Source organism: Triticum urartu, chromosome 1A (assembly GCF_056163025.1).
Source record: "Triticum urartu cultivar PI428250 chromosome 1A, HENAU_Tu73, whole genome shotgun sequence".
In the NCBI taxonomy this organism is placed as follows: Eukaryota; Viridiplantae; Streptophyta; class Magnoliopsida; order Poales; family Poaceae; genus Triticum; species Triticum urartu.
The window spans coordinates 331,981,687-332,005,042 of NC_141873.1; the positions used below are offsets into that span (position 1 = coordinate 331,981,687).

The following is a 23,356-nucleotide window of genomic DNA, read 5'->3' on the forward strand; positions in this document are numbered from 1 at the left end:
TCCCGTCGTCGAGAGACTAAAAGAACTATAGCATGCCAGAAACGGGGAGTTGAGGTGGTTAGACCTATACCCCGAAATGCTCCCAGCATAGGAGCCTATGGTTCCATTCTTGTTATTGCTGGAGGTACACATACCTCTTCTCGGTGTGGTGGAGCGATATACGAAAAATAGATGCTAAGCCTGCAATGTCCGATAACGGGGCTTCAGTAGTGAATCTATCGGCACCACAGCAGTGGCATACAACTTTGGACCTAAGGGCAGGTCCCGTTACCTTTCGGAATGGGGGATCCCCGTTGGCAACAACCACGGTAGTAGTTGCGGAACTACTGGGCCAAGAGAGGACAACCTGTTGTTCCTGCTCCTCCTTCTTCGCTTCGGGGACGGAGGTCCTACGGTAGGTAAGAGCACGCACAAGCACTTGACCGAAGGGGACCAGCGCTTCTACTCCTCCACCGAGGAGCCGTTCTTGCGAGAAGCAAGGGATGTCGTGAACGGTGGGAGGTCAAAGAAAGAGAATTGACCTCTGAATACAGTGATCCTATGATCTAGATAGACTCCGTCCTTTTTTTTAGATAAGGGTGACTCAAGAAATTGGGGGTGGGACCTGCTGGCATAATGTAGGCTGGAACGTGGGAATTCGAGGTCTCATGAACGAGTTTTTTTTCGTGGACAAACATACTTTCCGGTCTTTTTTATGGATCCTTTTAGATCTACGGGCCGGCCGTTCACATGAGCATAGGGAATCTATACTCGAGCCTTCGACTTGGCCCCTGGCAGGATAGGTGAGGAATCACTCTTGAGATCTGATCTATTGGGGCCTACAACTTCGCCAAAGCCGACTAGCATCCCTTTCCGTGGTGAACTGGCCGTCCCATACCTTCATTTTGTCTCATGTGTGTTGAACATTGTCTTCCTCGGTTCCAGCTTCACTGATGTAGGTAGGGCTGGGCGAGAAAGGGTCCCCTCTTGCCTAATAGTAAGCGGGCCTTCGATTCCACCGGGGTCTTACGGTCTCATAGAGGGGGGAGAACTACCTAACTAAAGAAGAATAGTGCTCTTTATAAATAAGAGTAGGCGTGGAGAGCTTTTTGCGGGGAAACTTGCAAGTCAAGTTTGGGGGGAGGCGGGCGTCGACCCAACCTTATGAGTATTCGGACTATAACAGTTCCGATGAACAGTCACTCACTTTTGACAGTTATATGATTCCAGAAGATGATCCAGAATTGGGTCAATCACGTTTATTAGAAGTTGACAATAGAGTGGTTGTACCAGCCAAAACTCATCTACGTATGATTGTAACACCCGCTGATGTACCTCATAGTTGGGCTGTACCTTCCTCAGGTGTCAAATGTGATGCTGTACCTGGTCGTTCAAATCTTACCTCCATCTCGGTACAACGAGAAGGAGTTTACTATGGTCAGTGCAGTGAGATTCGTGGAACTAATCATGCCTTTACGCCTATCGTCGTAGAAGCAGTGACTTTGAAAGATTATGCGGATTGGGTATCCAATCAATTAATCCTCCAAACCAACTAAACCGGGGAAGCTGAAGCGGAAATGCAATTCTCGGGTGAGGGAAGGGGGAAGCTCCAGGAAGGCTTCGCTCGCTCGCTCAAAAAGCTCTAACGCTCGTTTACGAGTGGAGTGCATAAGCCCTTATTGAAGTAGGGTGAGGCCTTACTACACGAGCTCGTAAGTCAAGCACGGAACGAGCCTTGTCTACGAAGCTTCGCTTCATCATCTTGCTTGCTTCTGGCGAAGCTTAACGCACTATAACATAGGCATGCATGATGGTATGGTAGGAAGACTCCTTTTAAGGCCGACCACTACATAGGAGCGATAGGAAGCCAAGCCGTCAAAAGGAAAGGCGAGCAGCCCTTATTGCAATAGCAAACGGCCTACTTATAGCCCTATTTATACCCTTTCTCGGGGACTTCAACGGGCCTTACAAGCTCAATAAATTGCAATTCTTCACCTTTTCCTCAGACAGTGGGAATGCATTTTCTTACTTGATTGACATTGACAGATATGTGTACCACACCGAACAAGCAATATGTCATATGCTTGATGTACCAGCCAAGCCAGCTCTTTTTTTCTCAGTTCCCTTATCCTTAGCGCAAAAGTAAAAAGAAAATGAAAGAGAGTTTGTATTTGCAAATGAAAATGAATATGGATCTAAATAAATTAGATAATCAATAAATAAGAATTGGAATAATAGAAAAAATCTCCTTCGCCCCTTATCTCTTCATCATCGTCGGTTCCGTCACTTGTGGTATTCGTTTAGAATCTTGTTGACCCTACTCGCTTACTCCTATTTTCCTTATTTCTTTTTCTACATAATTAATTAGAACTTTCTTGAAAGAATGGGGTTCTCTCTGGGGGGGCGCACCCTCTCTTCCTTTTTGAGAAAGATGGGCTTGTTTTTTTTTTCAATAAGTTCTATTGCTTTGACACATTTAGTATATAACATAATATATATAAGAAAAGTACTAAAGGCGAAGGGCATTCTGTTGTACAGCTACTTTGGTATAGTTACAAAGGTAACCGGTAGGTGACTGTTGAATCGACAGTAGTTACGAAAGGGGGAAATAGCTCAGTTGGTTAGAGTGCTGGTCTGTCACGCCAGAAGTAGCGGGTTCGAACCCCGTTTTCCCCGCCCGATCTTTCTTTCTTCCCGAGGTCATACCTCTGCCACTTTACCCTGAGTTTCACTAAGGCATATAACCCCATTCGGGTAAGAGGAGCAAGCAGTGGGGAACATCTATTTATATGCGTGTTAGCATCAACAGCATCTTTTTGAAAGTAAATTACATCGATCCTCGGTGCTAGGTACTCAGGTAAGTAAATCCTGAGGATAGAACTAGAGCAAGTAAGCTCATCGCACTATCAAGTCAGTCAGGAACTAGTCTGCCAAGCTTAAGAAGAAGTGAAAAGTAAGCAAGTTGTCATCTAGTGAGGGCTAAAAGACACGGAGAACATCCCCCCTCTATTTGCCAATAGCTTCCGCCTTCCTCTCTTTCATTTCATGTCGGTTCAGCCGAGCCAATAGATTCCATAGGCGGGTCAGTTATAGCTGTAGTAGCCTTTGATTAGGTCCTTTCAATAGACTTTCCGTAGCTATAATTCGATAGACTTTCTGTAGCTCAGTACTGCTGATCGTTGACGCCCGCAACTGTACTTACGGCTGTACTTGTGAAAAGAGATAGAGCCGTCTCGCTATGACTCAAAGATGGTCAAAAAGCTAATAGATGGGCCACAAAAGGTAGAGGAGAGGGGGTAAGAAGAGTAGACTTACTACTGGATACAAGATAGGGTATACAGCTAAAAGGGTGAGATAGAGGAATGAAATGAGCCAGTAAAACGGTCCACGACCACAAGTATTGAGCTATAACCATAAAACTTGGGGAGTGCCTCAAGAAAATCCATTGAAATAGAAGACCCAGGTTGTAATGGAACAGACAAAGGTTGAAGAAGACCAGCAGGAAGGGTGTGCTCACTCTTGTTGAGTTGACACACATTACAGTGAAGAACAAACTTGGAGGGAGAAAAAGAAACCAGAAGGGACCCATTGTTTCTGTGCAAGTCGAACAATGATGGAAAAGCATCCAGTATGTAGCCGACATATGCCAACAACCCAAATGCACATATGCTAGTTAAGTTGAAACTCCTAAATTAAAGCGCAAGCAACAAAACTACTTTTTTGAAGGCGCGGAGCGTTGAAGAAGAGCATAGCTCGATTAACACAACTAGGGGCAATATGGTTCATTTTCCTAGAACACCACAACAAATGTCCCTACCAGCTGTTGCCAGTGAAGCTGAAACCATGGCTACCCCTCAACAAGCCTCTAGCTCTTATCCTAGGCCTGAACCGCCTGAACCTCCAATTACCGTACCATTGGTACTGAATACGACCACCACTCACACCTATTCCAGACCTTTAAACCCCTGACCACCTAGACCTCTAGTAGCAAAGCAACTAAAAGACCCAATCACAAAAATAACCCTCTCTATCCCCCTCAAAACCTTGGCACGAACACTTGTTTCCAGCCACCTATGGCCTTCCTCACAGCTCAAAACATGATAATATTAGACCTAATCCTGCACCTCCACCACCACAACCAAGACCCAATTCAATACCAAATATCCCATTTTCCCAACCAATACTTTTGCCCTATGCTGGAAATTCCATGAAACCAGAAGTGCCAATATATACTTACCTTAACCAACCGCTTCCAACTCAACAGCATGACCCGTACCAATACCTGCAAGAACAAAGGCCGCAAAATCAATATCAATATGGCCAGCAGATACATCAACCTCCTAGAGTTTCTTTTCCAATATTTGAAGGGGCCAGGTCTTGGATACAAAAGTGTGAACATTACTTTTCGGTGTACCAAGTTACGGATTGGTACAAGGTAGAACTTTCGGCTATGCACCTTAGGGGGAGAGCTGAAAGCTGGTACAACAGTTTCTTAGTGAATAGGGGACAAGTATCTTGGCAAGAGTGAATTCAAGAGATTGTAGAGAGGTTTGAGGTAAGAAATGTGGTTGGTGTAGTTGATGAGTTTAATCACTTGAGGCAAAGAGGAAGCCTAGAAGAGTACAAGTCACACACAATTGGCAGAATTGAGGGCTGCCATGTTGAGGTGCAATCCCTATTACGATGACAACCTTTTTCGACAAAGTTTTCTTGGGGGTAAGGGTATTGTAAATAGAGATAGATGTTTCGTCCGGCTCTGAGAAACAATTCGGCAACCCCGCTCTTCCCTTTGCCTCTTCCACATCTATTTTTGAAACTTGATTCGGTTGAGTTTGAAGCAAGGATCTAATCAGATAACGCTTTGTTCTCCAATGAATGGAGGTGGAATAATTTCTTGAGATAGAGAAAGCTACATCTCGACTTTATTTAAACGAAAGAAAAAGGTTAGTCCTGCTCCTAGACTTCCAATTCCAAGTAGTAGTAACGGAAAGGAACAGGTTTAGGAGAACTTTTTTTATGTCTTTCTTATAGCGATCGCTGAAAGTCAGTCAATGCCCTGGCTTCAATGAATGAAGACCGATGGGCTACGAAGTGGAGATGATGTCGTCGTGTCATTGCTCGTGATGTCTTCACCAGGATTTGACTTACCAATGTGAAAGGTACCGTGCCAGTGGTTCTATCATTTAGATAGAGAGTGATCTTTCCTTCTTGTCGAAGAAAGATATGACGTTGGGAAGGGAAAGGGAGTAGAAACGTTTTCGTAGCCTTGGGGCGAAGGGCTGAGAGTTCCGTGATCCAGTTCTTTGAGCATACATAGGTTGAGGATGGAACTCCTATAGCAATCGATGTGGAAAAAGGCAACAGCCGAGAATACAAAGCAGAAAAAGCGAGTGAGATCTTGACTTTCTATTATCATACAACATAGAAGTATTTAATCAAATCAGAAAGAGCCCTGGGATTTGACCAAAACGGCATAATTGAAAGCTCTCGTCTCAGTCGCTCGCCTAAGAAAAGGTACCGGGTTGCTCCGTGATGACGAATAAGCAACCCAGCCCAATCCTTGCTTTCATAGAAAAAGGTGAATTTACTCGAATATTCGTTCAATGACTCAATATTTAGTAATCAAATCATGCGTTTGTTAGATCATTTAGTGAGAAATAAAACGAGAATAAAGAGAGAGTCCTCACCTCAATATCGACAACAATGACCTGGCAAGTGAAGTAAAGTAAAAGCAAAGTAGAGCCCGGTTGATGTCAAACGTTTTCAAATCTTACCCACCATATCCATTCATGCACGTTACTAGATGAAAAGTAAAAAATAAAGCAATGATGGTTTTTATCAGAGCCACTTTACAACCGGTTTAGCAACTTCTTCATGCCCCTACGAACGAAATATTTGGAGTTTGACAACTGGTTGACGCCGGTTGATACTCGAATGAATATATCGCCGGTAGATACTTGCTTTTCTAATGAGGTAGACACTTTTGCATGTTAAGGTTTCCACTTCAAACCATCCAGATTTACACTTCAATTTCTCGTTGTTGACACGGTTTACACTTGACTTCATTCAAACTGACACTTATGTATCTATCTAGGCGGGCGGGCACTTAACCAAACTCAGGTTGACACAAACTATACAAAAGTCTTAATTAGGGTGTTTTTTTCCGATCAACCCGAAACTCCGAACAGAACCGACCCTGACTAGACCTTTTCCCAAGCAACTCCGAATACTGGAAAATCTGAATGAAATTCGATAAGAGAAATCAGAGCATGTTTCTAAATTTGTGATAACTACTTATTTATGAGTGAGAAATGCTTCATGCGAGCACCCTTGGCGGCCTGCTTTTGAGACAGGGAGGCCATGCTCGTATCTATGCTTTTCATCATTGGTCTGGTCTACTCGTACCCCACCCCACAAGGTACATCTTCGACTACCATGCTTCTTATCTTGACGCTATACATTCAGTTCAGTCAGTCCCAGAGACTTATCCTTCAGAAAAAGGTAATCCACCCATATTGGACTTTTCTTCACCTGGCCTCGCGGATTCAATACCGAATTCTCTTCGCATACCGGCCTGCTAATTCCGGGATTAGCTGTTCTCAATGACTGGTGGATGCCTCTTTTCTACCTTAGAAATCGTTTTTTTTTATGTACCTTCTCCCTCTCTACACCTTTTTTCCGCCTCGCCGCCCAGAAAGACCTATAGAAGAAGGAAGAATTCAATCCGTATACTCCAAGCGCCGTAACTATCGCACTTTCCAAGCAACCCTCCAATGAAGAAAGTGCAATTGAAACAATCAAGAACGGAAAAATAATTAGACTCCCTCGTCAATTGTTTGGATTGGAATTAGGCTCCTCTACTCTAGTCGTCCTCTTCTATTTCGGGCAGTAGCTCAGCCCGTTCCGGGCCTTCCTTTACTGAATCTATTAGTAGTTGCACTTTTCGACATATGCCTTTATTTAGGCATTGGTTGTAGGCATCCCCTTCTCTTCAAGGAATTTCTGCGCCCGGTTCCTGATCAAGTGTTGGAAAAACCGGAATATGATGCTTTCTACTTCAGCAGTAGGGTTGGCCTGAAGCCAGCCCATAGAATAGATACGGGCGTGTTCTACACAGGAGTTCTTGTAGAACATGTTCCAATCAAACCTCTTTCCCTTCGTCTCCGGTTTTCAATACGAACAAGTGTCATCCTCTTCTCCCATCGTTTGGATGGAATACCCACGTGGAGCTGACCTTCACTTTTCAGAGACAGGGGCAAGCCGATAATTTGTAGCCTCCCTGGTTGTTTTCTGGAAATTTCAGTAGAAGTGAAGCCCTGTAGGAGCTCCCTAAGGACTCTAGCTAAGACCTTTTTGAGACCCTGGGTGACTCGCGTGGACTTATCCCCTCTCGGTAAGCCGAAGACCATATCGTCTGCGTAGCGTGCGTAATAGAAGACTACGGCCCCATCCTCTCGGACCATTACCCTTTCAAGCTTGGCATCCAATATATGGAAATAGCAGTGAATGAGGACAGGTTCAATCGGGCTTCCGAGCGGTATTCCTCGCTTCTGGCACGTGTAACTCTTACCTTTTCTATCTACGTGTGGTTTTCATGAAAACCTATTTTATCAACCTATGGACTCCTTTCAATGACAGAGTCTTTGGAGCAAATTGGTTCAGGATTCTAAGGTTAGAAAAGAGTTACCACTCAAGGGAGGAACAGGATATGTGGAAGGCTATCCTGGTGGCTCAAGACTGACTGGTATACCTGGACCAGTCTATATTGAGCCATATTCATCAATTCGTCAGGCAATTTGGCCTCACACAATGTATCCCTGTTCCACCAGACGCTTAATCAACCCTGGAACACAAGAGAACCCTTCTTATCGAAGAGAATTGCGTATTAAACAGATGAGAGAAATAGCCCTAAATATGTGCATCGAGTAAGTCATTACCTTCTATTCGATCTCCAGTATCGCTCATCAAGTACTTGATCAGATTCCTCTTTTTTCTTGCAATTGCAAAGTGGTGGAAAAAATTTGTATTTCGGTCACCATGTCGTAGCCAATTGGCTCTGCCCCGCTGGAGCCATGCTACTTCTTCTTGTTCAAACAGGTTCTCGAGCAGCAGTCAAATTGACTTCCCCTGCTTGAGCGTAATGCCCGCCCCTGGTGTGGTGGAAAAAGCCTCGTTTTCTATTCCTTTTAAAGCTGCTGATGCGAGCTACCGAACAAACAAGATTAGTACAAAAAGCCACAACTAGCACTAGCTTTCGTGATTGCTTCTTTCTACCTTTCTCACTCCGGTAATTGCTCCTTCTCCAAAATATCACTACGGACAAGATGAGCTAATAGAAAAAGTTAGGGCAACAGATGATAGCGACTCGCCAGACTCGAACTGGCATAGGCGGATCGGATCAAACGAAATTAGCCTTTCTTCCATCAACAGGAATCGCTTTGATTTCGCAGTTCAAGAGGATGGTGGGGGCAACCTCTCTACATCTGCGGGCCGGTAGGCCAGCCAACTAACTCTTCAAATGAAGAACTGATTACTCCACATCTATGAACCTATCATTCCCCGCCCTTGCCCATTATTTCTTTTTGTATCACGCTAGGACTTTGCCTCTTTTTTTGAGGAAAAATATGGAAGTAGAATCTCCTCTCTTTTAGAGGCGTCTTCCAAATCCAATTTAAGATCAATGAGGTCTTTCAGAGAGCCGCTGCTCTTTCCATTAAATTCTAGGATCTCTTCGATCCTATGCGCAAAAGCAAGGTGTGAGCCCGCGACCCCTCGATCGCTCTCAGAGTCAATCGGCCCAAACCGGGTTATGAGCTCAACGAAAAAAAAAGTATTTTTAGAAATTGCCTGCAAAACCGCCTTGCGAGCGTTAGCGTCAGCGTCAGCGCCATCTCCCGATGGATATTTTTTGCGCATCTCCAATAGCGCCTTGGCCCTATTTTCTTCTTCGTCTATTGGGGAAGAAGAAGAGGTGGAGTAGCAGGCGGATCTCATCCCTCCTGCGGACTTCCCCGTACTCAAAGTGACTCTGAGAGATTGCGCTTCTCTACTAATCGCATTCTGTTCAAGAATCACTGTTTTCATGATCGAATGACGAAATAGATATACGAACTGTATAGGATCATTCGCTGGGATGGGATAAGTGATTCTTTTATAGGATTCCCATGGGATCGTAGAATCAACTAAGGATGGAATAGGTATTTGTGATCGATCAGCTTCCAGTATAACCGAAGACTTTCTATCTGCATTCAGAATAACCACACAATCAGGTTGTTGGTTCAACCCAAAATTGATCTTCTTCTTTCTTGAACGGAATTTTTTTTTATTTGCAAAAGATTTGGTCAAAAACGCCCCGATCTTCCATTGAGAATCATCGAAACAATGAGAATTCACATTTCTTAAATAGCTTCTTAAATAGCTCGCCATTTCTTCCATTATCTCATAAATAAATAAATGATTGGTCTTTAAAAAGAAGGAACGGCCTTTTTGACGACTGGGAGATCCTATAAAATGAAGAGCGTTTCGTAAACAAATCAGTGTCTTGTCTGAATCGAGAATAGCAATTCCATTTCTTGAACCACGGATATAGACTTTGAAATGGTGATCAGCTACCCGACGGCCGAGATGTGCATTCGTACAAAGTAATTTAGTACAGACTATCGAAAGCATTGTCATTTTGCGATTTGAGTTCCGGAGATACAGGTGGTAAGTTATGGGTAATGCGGGGGAACTTTAAGACGAGATAGAATACCTAATATGGGAGTGGTTTAAGTGAGAGAATAGCTCCCTTACCAAACCAACTGAGCTATTTGCCATGTTTTTGACAAATGACCTAACTTTGATGTGATGTGCCCGGCTAGCCCGGATCATTCTTAGAGCAGTCGAGGTTACCGGAATTACGGCCTTCCATACAAGAACTGGCACTATTGTAACTCGCTATGGGCCTCCTGCCTTCTCGAAAGAAACTGGCTTTTGAAGAAATTACTCTATTTTACGCATTTAGTTGAAGCGGATTCAAAGAGCTCTATCGAGCAAGGAAGGAGTATACTATACTGTAGCTGGATAAGCTAGATACCAAAACTTTGATAAAGATTGAGGCAACCCATTTGAGGAAGAACCGGACGGACCCCTGTGGAGATGGCATAAACAATCCTTTGACGAACTTTCTGGTTAACATAGAATCTATGAGTTTTTTCTTCTAATTACTACTACTAACATTATTCAATCTGGTATCCAAGAATTTATTAAGCTCATCCCGCAAGCACATGTACACATCTTGGATTTTACCGTCTTAAGATGGAAGAAGATTCGTTCTCCTACCCATTTCTAAGTTAAGCAAGAGATAACTCATAATTTGATATGCACTCGCACTCGCATCTTGGGTCACTGGAACCTGATGATAATTACTCACTCCTTCATCCTGAGAAAGGATCTTGGCTATGAAAAAAAATGGATCACTAGCTTGCGCAGCAAATTGAATGAAACTTTCGTCCGAAGTAAACATTTCAGTCTGGTGTTCGTTATACCATTTAAGGGCATCATCTAAGTTCGAGAACTTTGGATACTTAAAGGCTGCAGCACATGCTAAGTGTTGACTGAGATTCTTTTTTTCCGACAGGTGGTTTTGTGCTGGAGGTTGAGGATGATCGGCAGAAAAGAGTAATAAACTTTTTGACAAATCACGCTCATGAAAATGCAATACACCTGAACGGTAGATTCTACCACGGAAGTCCATGAATGCTGGCAAATAGAATTGATAACCTTCGTATGCTGACGCAAGTCTTATTAAAAAATCTTCATAACTAGCCTGCTGCACCTGTTTTAATAATTTATTTAACAGTATGTTATAGCTACAAGCATTATTAATACCTTTGACGTTATTGAAGTAGCACTCCCTCAATATGTCTGAGGCTTCTGTCGGATTCACGCGAGCCAGAGCATTTGGTAAAAGAAGCCCACACTCAACTAAACATTGACGATTCTTTTCCAGAAATCTCAAGAGCCTTTTGTTTATTTCAAACGCTTGAGACTGAAGCCCATTCAAAATATCACACATCTGCTTGTATTCTTTTTTATGTAACTTTATATAGAAGTGGTTTAAGTCATGGGAAGTTAATAGCCGAAAGTGATTCTAGATATCCCCCGTGGGTTTGCATAAGTAACCTCCTATCAGATCCGATAATGTATCAGGATCAGACCCCCTCTCTGCTGGTTGCCAATCCAAGGGTTTGCAAAGCATCGGAAGATTGAGTTTGATAGGGAGCAGATTTATGTTCAAATTGCACATAACATAACAAGAATTCTCTATATACCCTTGACCTTTCTTAAGAACCAGCACTGGATCTTCTTTTGTTACTCCCCTATCTGTTGATATATGTAGAACATTTCTTTCAATCATGAATTGGAGCAAGTATTTCCCGATATCATAATGACACTGAATTTTTTTCTTTTTCTCTTTTTTGCTAGCACCTTTGGGCTGAACAACATCCTTAACTGATTCTACCTTACTAGTGAGTACTGCTTCCACCTTACCACTACCTGGTGCTTTGTATTGTAGAAACCTTGCTTGTTCTCGTACAGTTGAATTAAGTTGATCTATAAATCTAGCTGCCTTAACTGCGGATGATTCCTGAAGAGTGTTGAATACCAAGCCTAGTACATGAATCATGATAGCCTCAAGCGTATAGATACCAAACATCTTAAGCATAGGTAAGCTACTTGGTAGGCAACCCTTTAGATATTGCTTAGCGTTAGGCTGATCTTTATTAATCAAGAACTTTACTATGTTAGGAGTTACTTTAAATAGATTATCCTCATCGAACTTCATTGTGCAATTTGCAATTTGATTCTGTAAATCTATTAATTCAGTATCGGAAAACACACCATTTTGATTCTTCTTTTCATTAATCAACAACTTTCTAACATCATCCTGATACATATCAACATTAGAAGTCTTTTTCGTTTTGTCAATATCCAACAGCTTAGCGTAGTAATCGTTCCAGAACTCCTTAATAATACGTGCATTTTGCAAAGATTTCTCATTCTCAATGCTATCATCATATGTCTCGGAACAATAAAATAGAACCTGCATACTTTTATTTGTTACCCTTACTAAACCGCAGTAAGGATACGAATACGACTGAAATAAACTACTAGAATCTAAATATAAGGAAAGGATCAGAATAAGTACTAATGCTCTGTATAATACTTTTCCCCGAGCGATGGTTTAGCGGATTCGGAATTGTAACCAAGCATCCTGGGTTCTATACCCGATTCAACACTAGAGCATGCAGCCGATCCTGGATACATAACTATATAAAGTGTGCAGTTTTGGATCTTTATTGGTAGCCAGTCTTTCACTTCTGCCTCTCCACTCCCATGCCTTTCTTGGTCGGACCAACCCAACCGGCGATTTCCGACAAGTCTTTCTGCTTAGAGCAAGAAGCGGAACCAAAATAAAGCTTTCTTTATTTTCATTTATGGATAACCAATCCATTTTCCAATATAGTTGGGAGATTTTACCCAAGAAATGGGTACATAAAATGAAAAGATCGGAACATGGGAATAGATCTTATACCAATACTGACTACCCATTTCCATTGTTGTGCTTTCTAAAATGGCATACCTATACAAGGGTTCAAGTTTCGATCGATATTTGCGGAGTGGATCATCCCTCTCGAAAACGAAGATTTGAAGTTGTCCATAATTTACTGAGTACTCGGTATAACTCACGCATTCGTGTACAAACAAGTGCAGACGAAGTAACACGAATATCTCCGGTAGTCAGTCTATTTCCATCAGCCGGCCGGTGGGAGCGAGAAGTATGGGATATGTCTGGTGTTTCTTCCATCAATCATCCGGATTTACGCCGTATATCAACAGATTATGGTTTCGAGGGTCATCCATTACGAAAAGACTTTCCTCTGAGTGGATATGTGGAAGTACGCTATGATGATCCAGAGAAACGTGTGGTTTCTGAACCCATTGAGATGACCCAAGAATTTCGCTATTTCGATTTTGCTAGTCCTTGGGAACAGCGTAGCGACGGATAATTCCGAATCTACATAGGTCTAGTCCAGGGGACAAATCAATAGGAAATGCTATTTGCTTCTTAAGAAGAAGAACTTTTTTGAAATGAAAGAGTTTCCACGGGCGTCGGATATCATTTCTTCAAATAAGGAAGAAGTGTTATCGAAGGATTTCCTTCCATTCTTCCTAGTATGGAAGAAGTAAAGAAAAAGTACTGCGTCTCGATCTATACGAAAGGGCACTGGTTTTTTCTTTCGGTTTCATTGATAGCAGAAGAGTACGCTAGCTAGCGGAGCCTGAAAACGCTTGCTTGCGCCCCACCCCTACGGAAACTATTGCCTATGCTTGCTGCTCGCTCAGTGTCAGTAGAAGGGAAGAAAAGATGGTCACTCCTTTTAGGAACATGGCGAGCCTTACTTACGACTGTTGCACTTCACTCGCTGCTCGTTCATTCACTTGCTCATGAACTCGCTGCTTCGCCAGAAGCGACTAGTCGCCTCCTTTCCTCCGCCGAAAGATGCTTAGCCAGAAGCGACGAAGGAGGGGAGCTGGGGAAGGCCGACGATGGCAATGAGGGGGAAGCTGTCGTAGAAGCTTTGCCCCTTGCTTTACATAAATTGTTATGAACTTACTAAATGACCTTATTTATTCTCCCGGAACGCTAGCAAATCTAATAGTTCCATCTGCTCTTCTTAACTTAAGAACGAAGGCCGCCATCCTTCTTATTCAGGAACCCTTTGTTTGAGGAGGGCGTATCCCCGGGAAGGGGAGAGTGGCCGAGCGGTCAAAAGCGACAGACTGTAAATCTGTTGAAGGTTTTCTACGTAGGTTCGAATCCTGCCTCTCCCACTTGTTGTAGACTTAAGAGAAGAGAAAGTAGGCGGAAGCCTAGGAGGGCCAACCGAGCGAAGCTCTTTTTTTTTGCCGTGCCGTGAAGTGCAATTTTCTCGTATGCGTTTTAGAGAGGTTGTCGAAAAAAGACGATCTATAGAGATTCCCCATCTATATCCAATCGAGAATAGAAGCGAGTCGCTTCCGGCGTCGGCTTGTAGTCTCTGCAGTCGGCACACGCACGCGCCCGCCATCATGCCTCCTTGGTTCGGGACGAAGCCAAGCGAGACATACGATAGACGAAGGAAGCGCCCACCCAGCAGGAGGGCTAAAACCTGTAGTTTTGAAGTTGCAAACTCCAGCTTCGAAGCTGGAGTGCTTTAGCCCTTTTTTAAGCAAGAATCACCGTCTTGAGCGCCTTGCGCGCTCAAGAACAAGCAAGGGATGAGCGCTTTGTTGCTAAAGCGGATACGTTTTCTTGCTGGGGAAGGCTAGTTTGATCGAGGATTGGAGAGGAGGGAGAGGTGGAATAAAAAGCTCGGGATGGATTTTGGAGTCTTTGTGCGAGCCGTATGCGGTGAGAGTCGCACGTACGGTAAGGAGGGGGGTTCGCGTCTATACGTGTAGTGTGGTGGTTGGGCCTACCCACCCTATTTGTTCCATGATCTATGGGTCTACTGGAGCTACCCACTTCGATCAATTAGCCAAGATTTTGACCGGATACGAAATCACTGGTGCTCGATCTAGTGGTATTTTTATGGGGATTCTTTTTATCGCTGTAGGATTCCTATTCAAGATTACTGCAGTTCCTTTTCGGGCGGCTGTAGGACGGACGGCCCCCTATAGGTAGTAGGGTAGGGTGGGTGGTACCGCTCAGATAGCGGCCAATCCTCCTAACTGCGCGCGGGCCGGGCTTAGAGCGCGTGAAACTCATCACTACCTCGTAAGGGCGTTGAGACCATAGCATGTTACACAAAAGCGCCGCTTTCTCAGGAGTGTTGTCACACAGCTGCCCGACTAGAAGAGCTACTCGCTCTGTAGTGTTGTCACACAAGATAAGCACGCCGCCCGCCTGCTGGCCGGGCGAATCGAAGTTATCTTCCGGTCAACTGTCCACCCAGTCAAGTGCAAAAAACACAGTGGAATCACGCAACGCACGCTGCTGGTGTGCTTCCTGCCCACGAGGAAAGAAGAGCGACAAGGTTCAGATTTGACTGTTTGCAGCATGGGAGCTGATTACCCAAAAAATCCCTGGGAAAAAAGAAAAGATATCTCGGTAACGAAAACCATAGGAGGCTGTATTGGCGAGATCCAAGGGTTCACAGCAGCCCAAAAGAAAAACCGCCTGGAAGTCCGAGGACCTTTAGTACCGTACCGAACCAGCAGCCTTCGCGCCAAGCGACGACCGCCCTTGTCCCTTTCCTTTTTCCATTCAGCCTACTTCTTAGCTTTGTTCCGTCAGTCTAAGGCAAAGCTTAAGTGGTTTGCCTACCTTACCCACTTGATGAAAGGGAACGAACTTCGTTTCCTTGGCGGCTTTATGGATGGATTCAGTCAGAAAAAACTCCTTCCTTTTGAAAAAAGTGACGCTTTGCGTCTTCGCTTCCGAGGGTTAGGGTATAGGCCGTTTCGAGCAAGCTTTCGCTTTTTCTCCCGGCTTTCTACAACTTTCGCTTTAGCTTCCAAAGGCGACCCAATGACCTTTCCGGAATTGGAAGTATTCGTCGCCCTACCCTAAGAAAAAAGTCACTATAAAACTGCTTGCCCTCCAGAAGTACCAAAGGTGCGCGGAGCCCGGTGAAAATGAATATGTTTGCTACTGAAAGAAGCCTGCCTATTGACTAATATTCGTCTTTAGAATGAAAGTAGCTATGAAGCCCAATCTACTGTCGATTCAAAAGGGGGCATAGTCATATGGGTGGGGTGTTTGTGGGGAGCTGCCTTGGATATGAGGAATTCCTCCAATCTAAAAAAAAAAGAACAAAGAAAAAGTCCGTGACGAAGATCTTTCTTTTCTATCAATAGATAGGAATGAGTGTTCGTTATAGGGGATAGGATCCATCTGCTCTCTCTCTCTCTCTATTTTCTTTGATGCAATTTAGAGAGAAAGAGCAGTGCGAATTAGAAAAAAAAGAGAATCGGGAGATGATTCCAAAATAGATACATAGACATCTAAAGTAAAGGGATGTATATATTATTCCTATATATATCATCTATCTATGAAAAAAGTAAACAGAGTTCGTTTTTGGGTTCCCCGAAGCCCCGAATGGATTGGATCGTTTCTGCTTCTGCCAACGAAATGAAGGCCTCGCCCCTTCCGAATGCTTCTCCGATCCTGAAGTTCTCGCGAAGAGAATAAGATGCAGCTCCCCCTCCCTCTGTCTTTTTCCGCTTTGCTAATCTTCCCCTCTAACGCGGGCCGGGCTTAGGCGGGCGCGGGAGGAAGAAAGAAAGTCGAAGAGCGTCTTCTCCTTTGTCCTTTTTTCAGTGCAACACAGGAAAGCACCCTCTTTTTGTAATCCCTGCAGCTTCCCAGAGGCTTGCTTTTTTTTTATTGAACGCATGGCGTAGCTAGGACCCCTCCAATCATGTTTGAGCCTATGTTCACCCAGGGCTAAAAAAGGAGAATTCCGGAATGCCTGCCGACGTTCAGATAAGGTGCATATCCCTTACCACTAAAGGAAAGGCTCGACGAAGGGGGGGATATTAGCTGGGTAAGGAAAACGCTTTCGGAGATTGAGATGTCGATTTGTTTTTCATCGAAAAGGAAGAAGGCCGAGGGGATAGCAGCCTTCCTTCGGGCTTTGCCTGCCGACGTTCTAATAAAGAATTCCGGCTCGGCCCGGGAAAGCGCTGGCAACAACATAAAGAAAGGGGTCCATGTAGCTGCTGCGCCCGCCCACTGAGCAGCAGGTTCGGCATCTACTACAAAAGAGAGAATCCACTTCAGATAACCACGTCTCTGCTAGGCAGCGTGTGGAATGGCCGAGAGCGGACCAAATGGATATATAATCCAAGCCGAGAGTGGAGTTACGTGAACAGCCGTCTGATGGAAAACAACTTTCACGTTCGGTTCAGAGAGCACTTTTTTCGTTGAGAATAAGTCCTTCCCTTTTGTGTGAATTCCCCAGCGGCGAATTAACAACTTGTGGGGCCCTATCTATTCAATCTCTCGAGCCCCAAGAAAACCCCCCTCTCCCTCGGACTCAATCTCTCTTTTGACTCTATATATGTGGGCACCTGATATCTATGAGGGTTCACCCACCCCGGTGACAGCATTCCTTTCTATTGCGCCTAAAATCTCTATTTCTGCAAATATGTCACGTGTTTCTATTGTTGCTTCCTATGGGGGTACATTACAACAAATCTTCTTTTTCTGCAGCATTGCTTCTATGATCTTAGGAGCACTGGCCGCCATGGCCCAAACGAAAGTCAAAAGACCTCTAGCTCATAGTTCGATTGGACATGTAGGTTATATTCGTACTGGTTTCTCATGTGGAACCATAGAAGGAATTCAATCACTACTAATTGGTATATTTATTTATGCATCAATGACGATAGATGCATTCGCCATAGTTCCAGCATTACGGCAAACCCGTGTCAAATATATAGCGGATTTGGGCGCTCTAGCCAAAACGAATCCTATTTCGGCTATGACCTTCTCCATTACAATGTTCTCATACGCAGGAATACCCCCGTTAGCCGGCTTTTGTAGCAAATTCTATTTGTTCTTCGCCGCTTTGGGTTGTGGGGCTTACTTCCTAGCCCCAGTGGGAGTAGTGACTAGCGTTATAGGTCGTTGGGCGGCCGGAAGGTTGCCATGAGTAAGGTTGGGAGACCGAAGGCAGTTTTCCGTGCACCGGACACGTAGCTTACCGAATCAGTTGCAACATAGATGGGAATGCATGCTACGAAAGACAGGGTCGAGTCTGATACATCAACCGTCGACTCCATATCCTTGTACGAGTCCACAATCACTACACGAGATGAACCTGGGTTTGGTGAATGGAAGTTGGCCTTAGGTGTAATAGGACTCCCAGTTACTGCGCGCGATCGTATACTGAGGTGCTCCCCGTCGGTTGTTGGAACGACGCGAGCCGGGCCGGGCCTCGATTCCTTTCAAAAAGATGAAGGGACAGAGGTGACTAATTCCCCATCTCATTTGGGGCGGAAAACGAATCGACATCTCGATGTGATACAACCCTTTCCATTTTCGTTGGGAAAGAACGGCGAAGTCCATCCGAACCCTCCAATGAAGAAATAAGAGGAGAGCAAAGCGCCAATGGCGCGCGAAGCGCATGCGGAAGGGGCACGGAGAAATAAAGAAGTGTGGGGGAGAAGCAGCCGAGCTCATTCCCTTCGCTTCCTGGGCCCAAAGCAGTGCTTTGTTTCCTAGCCAAATCAAGGATTTGGGGCTGATTGCAAAAGATATCTGAATAGAAAGATAGATCCATCCATCTATCCAGATATCTAAAAAAGAATCGATTTCGATTTCATGAAACCTTTGATTCAAAGAACTGCGCTTAGCCCCCCCGCTCATGAAACGGCTCTGCTGCAATGGATGGCAGAGGGTCCGTAGTACCCGAAGCACTGGAGTGATCCAGTAGCCGGGAAGGGGCCTAGAAGTGCCTACTACTACACCACACTACACTTGGCTCTACACATTTACAGAGCTTACCCCTGTCCAGTGTCTGGCAGAACGTTGGGGGCTTCAATCGTCGACTCGTTATCCCCATCTCAGCCCAGGCTAACGGAGCCTGACTTATTCAGGGGAGAGAGTGGAGCCTATCGAAGCACTCTTGAGAGTAAGATCCTTGGCTCCTCTTCATTCTCTACAGGGGTCTCTGCCCACATGGAAGCGGGGCAGAGATGGATAAGATCAAACACGGGAATAAGAAGCATTTGAAATGCCTTTTTGATCATTTTGATAGAGGGGGATGGATAAAGTGGGCAAAACAGACTCACATTTTTCAATCGAAAAGATGGGTTCCTTTTTCGTCTCGACAAAGAAAGAATCATCTTGAAAACGCTCCTAACCCCTTCGTAGGGCCGTGTATAGTAAGTGATCCGAACCTGCCCGGAGCGAGCCCCCCTTAGAGGCAAGTGAAGTTGGTGAGCCGTATGATGGGCAACTATCTCCTGCGGTTCGGAGAGGACTCAGCTGTTAGTTAGTACCCCCTTGGTTTCGGGGTGGACCCTTTCACTCTATTTTATTATATACGCTTAGCGAAAAGAATGTTTTTGGATAGACCTAGGACATGGATTCTATATGAACCAATGGATCGTGACAAGTCGTTACTACTAGCAATGACTTCCTCTTTCATTACTTCATCCTTTCCATATCCCTCTCCCTTGTTCGATCTTACTCATCAAATGGCACTCAGTTCATATCTGTAAGTTCGTTCGATCATTGACAAGGTTCAAAGAAAGGGTGGGCCATTCACCATGAAGGCTAAAAGCGAGATAGGCTTTACTGGACATTTTCGCTTACAAAGGCGAAGACAATTCCGCGTTTTTTCAGCCGATTCTCCGAAATTTAAGACAATTATCCTCACTCAAACTTCAAAAAGTCCTTTTTTTTCTGATGTAAATTCTGTCTGTCTCCTTTGTCCTTCCTAACGCTAGTCTAGTCTCCGATTAAAGGATTGATACGGGCGTGCTTCCTTGCAGAGGGTTGTTTTAGACACCTACCCACCAGAAACTTCGCTTTGCCACCCAGGTATAACCAAAGCCTTCCACAAAGGAATATTTACTACTGGGTCCATCACGTGTCCAGATACCGGTGCATCCCTTGCCGTTTCCCCATCGGCTGAAGTTGGATCAAAGTCCCCGGACGCGAATGCTCATTATAGAAAGAACTAGGCCTACTTAGGTAAACAGGCACCCCATCACTACCGTAGTAGTTGAAATCTCTAACTTAGGTGCGTTTGCCCATTACTTCTACCCATCTACGCGATTCTGAGATCCAGCCATTGGAACTGAGAGATCCCCGCTGTTTGACCTACTCAAGTAGGCTTTCTATTGAATATCCACCCGTGGTAATTGCTTGACTGGTAGAAGCACCAAGCTTTGGTACTATAGTCGTACTCGAGACCCTATTGAGCTGCTTAGTCTTCTCCTTTCTTTGGCTGGTGAAGGGACGGTGGACTTGTTGTTTCATTGCTCTCGCGCTCTGATCTTGATATTGATTGCCAACTCGGATAGAGGAAGTAAGCTGTTCTGTTTGGGCCATCGTTCTCTGTTCTATTGGATTTGACACTTTTTCTGATCTCCCTCTGCCTGTTTTTGAGCTCAATAAAAGAGAAAGTTTCATGCCAGTATGGGCGAAAACCATCAATTTTCACATTCCCCTAATAAATGGGTGTTTTTGAGGTCCTTTTTCCGATCAGTTTCATGCCAGTATGGGGTCAAAGTATACAAAAATCACATTCTCCCCGTAGAACGCTGTTTTTAGAGCTCTCCTTTTTTGGAAACTTTCATTGCGCATAGTACGAAAACCAACAGAAATCCCACTGGCAAGGGTGTTGTGCCGGTTGCCGACCAGGCGATCGACCAGCTTCCGACCAGAAGCGTTGGTCCAGTGAGGTGAGCCACGACCAGAACAGAGCTGTTACAAAGGAAGCCCACTCCCTTATGTTCTGATGGGAAATAGGACTAGGATCTGTAATAGTTGTATCTGCTTTCCTTTGGTTTGCATGGGCACGTGATACATTCCTAGCATGACGTTGGAACAAGCAAGGACCCAGCGTGATCCAGAGGGCAAGCCCATCCCGGGTAACTTTGTATCCTGACCCAAGCCGGAAGTTTGTCGAACTTGTAGTCTAGGACATTGGTAGGGATCCGCATGGGCACGCTGAACAATCCGATGGCCACCCACAACACGAAACATCGGCCCCGCTCGTAGCGCTTGCCGATCATCCCTATCTCTACCGGGCCCGTATTCCCCGCCTCGCTGATACTTATTCATTTCTTTGAATCGATAAAGATGGGTATCCATGCCTCTTAGTTCCGGGGAGATACTGGTTATGCCAGTGTGGACAAGTTCAAATGGAGCAAACCCGCAAGAGCATGGAGCATAGGATTTGAATTAGCCCAATGCGGATGGCAGCGATCGAGCAACTAAACGAGCGAACTCCAAATAGAAATCTTTTGCGCTTTCCTAATGTGTTCTAACAGGTGTTACAAGCTTCGATAATCTAGCGTGAACTAACCCGAACTATGGTTTCGCTTCCCTAAACTATGTGGTATAATCACTTTAAGTGAAGCATGTCCCGATGATTCCCCGGATAGGAGAAGGCCAGCTGGGTCATTTGTTTGTATAATTACGAGTCAATTCACTCCTGCGGTTTTTGCCCGAGTCAAAAGACAAGCAAGTCCTTTGAGTACACAGCGAACGAAGTGCCAGAATGTGAGCCTAGGGTGAACAGTGGTGCTTCCATGGCAGTTGGATAGTAGATCAGAGAGGCAGGCCAGTAGAATATGGAGTTGTTTTCGTTCTCTTGTTATTCTTTTCTGGCTATAAGTATTTCTGTCTTGGATTCGTTTGGCCATTAGGTTTGAATTGCCTTCTCTTTCTATCTTCCATTTGAATTCCGTGATTTATCCTGCTATTTGGAGAGTAGTTGATATGGTCTTTCTTGGGTTTGGCTTTCAAAGTGCAGTTCGAAAAGAGTGAGTTGCTGTCAATGGCTGGAATGGAATATATAAATAAGATGGAAAATATGGCTTTCTTTCCATCTACCTATTTGAAGTAGTAAGCTTATCTTTTAGGTGGGAATAGTTTACAATCGAGTTTGAAAGCATTAATGAAGTGAGCCTATTACATCAAGTTCTTTTTTGACCTTTTCATTTGAAAGTAGCCATAGGCAAGGAAGGCTACCTATTGATACGGAAAGAAAGCCATCTCTGGCTATTCTTTTTTAGGGTGGAAAAGAGTGCTCCATATCCATATATGTGCTTGGAGGGAAGGCCACATCTTTAATTGTATTCTTTTTCGAGGTCATCCTCTTCAGCCTGTGTTAGTAGTGCTAGTTTTTCGTTTTTAGTACCTTACGGGTCTATAGAAAGGCTTAGAGGATCCTAAAGTGTCAGTTTATGTTGGAATTGCTTTGCTCTTTTTCAAGCAAATAAGCTTGAAAGAAAGTGCTTTTATTTGAGTGGAAATGAAAGAAGAAATCGTCTATCTAGACAGAGTATGTGTATTATTCGGTCCATGCTTGCCCTTCTAGGCCCTTTAGATCTATATCTATCTTACTATCGAAAAGGGTTTTAGGAGGAGCAGAGCAAGTCGCGTTTACAGCCAGCAGTTCTTATGGGCGTAACTCCCTCTAGTATTCCAATAATCTCCTTTCCTCCAATATGTCACTAGTATTCAAGTATGCGGCTCGTATTAGTATGCCAGGCGTTCGAGAGACCAGAATTCTTTTCATAGCCTTCCCTTCAATATGCCATCTTGTCTTGCGGCGCTCTATCCTTCCAAGCGAGCCTGTGCTCGGGGAGCACTCCTTCTATCATTCATAAAATATGCTTATCTCTCCTTGGTCGTAAAGCTTCGCTTTGCTTTCATTTACCGAAAATGCCATTGGAGTTTCCAGCCGGGAGGCGCAGTCTCGTACAAGCAACTTCTCTTCCTCTTTCGAAAAGTAGCAAAGCGGTGTCAGGTTGGAAGCCTGCGGGCCAGTCTGTTCTAGCGCCTCATTCTTTACATCCTTGCATTACTCTCTTCCTTTCCTCCTTGCCCTAACTTGAACTGGCTGAAACTAAAATGGCCGGACTTTCTAATGATGGCACTGGCTTGGCTGGATCGACATGAACTTCTATTAGGACAGCAACTGTTTTGCCCCTTGTCGAACTTTGACTGAGACATAGCCTTGCTGCTGCGGGGCAGCCGACTTATAATTCTAGTTACTGTCCTTCTTGTTCATGTAGTGCCTGCCTCTCTCCAAAACTCCTTCCCGCACTTGATTGAGCAAAAGATGCAGCTTCACTAATTGAGTTAGGCACCTGCACTTCCACTGCAGCTCTGAGTTCATTCTTCAGACCCAAAAGAAATTGTGTCACCAGCAGCAGTCCTCCTACATTCAGATCATACAATTTAACCTAGCGGAGCGGATTCAACTACTTAAGATATTCTTCCTCAGAGCCAGTCTGCTCTCTATCATCATCTATCGTCTAAATAAGTAAATAATGACACCGATATAGATCTTGTTGAGGACCCCCATCCAAGCCATAGGAAAGAAAGCCGCTGGAGTGCGACGCTCAAAGCAAAAGTAAGTAATAGGGAAACAAGGTTCTATTAGGCTTGCAGGGCTGCTGCTCTTTGAAAGACGAGGTCTAGTGGAAGAGGCGGGTCGGGCAAGTTGAGTACTCAGATTCGGCGCTTGCTTGACATCTCTCTTTGAATCTGAAACCTGACATGACCATTGATTCCGCCTCCATTGCCGGAAAGGATAACGATGGATCTTTAGCTAGCTCATAGGCAGAGGAAAGGTATATGTTAACAGATAAGGAAAAGTGG

General features: G+C 44.5%; 2 non-coding genes and 1 pseudogene across 2 annotated transcripts; 2 read left to right on the forward strand and 1 right to left on the reverse strand.

Moving 5' to 3' along the window:
• Positions 1-2,581: 2,581 nt before the first annotated feature.
• TRNAD-GUC (transfer RNA aspartic acid (anticodon GUC)) lies at positions 2,582-2,655 on the forward strand. The gene has a single exon. It is a non-coding gene; the product is annotated as a tRNA-Asp (tRNA).
• A 5,796-nt stretch (positions 2,656-8,451) lies between these two features.
• On the reverse strand, positions 8,452-11,966 carry LOC147991100 (small ribosomal subunit protein uS2m pseudogene; annotated as a pseudogene).
• A 1,808-nt stretch (positions 11,967-13,774) lies between these two features.
• On the forward strand, positions 13,775-13,857 carry TRNAY-GUA (transfer RNA tyrosine (anticodon GUA)). The gene has a single exon. It is a non-coding gene; the product is annotated as a tRNA-Tyr (tRNA).
• The last annotated feature ends 9,499 nt before the right edge of the window (positions 13,858-23,356 follow it).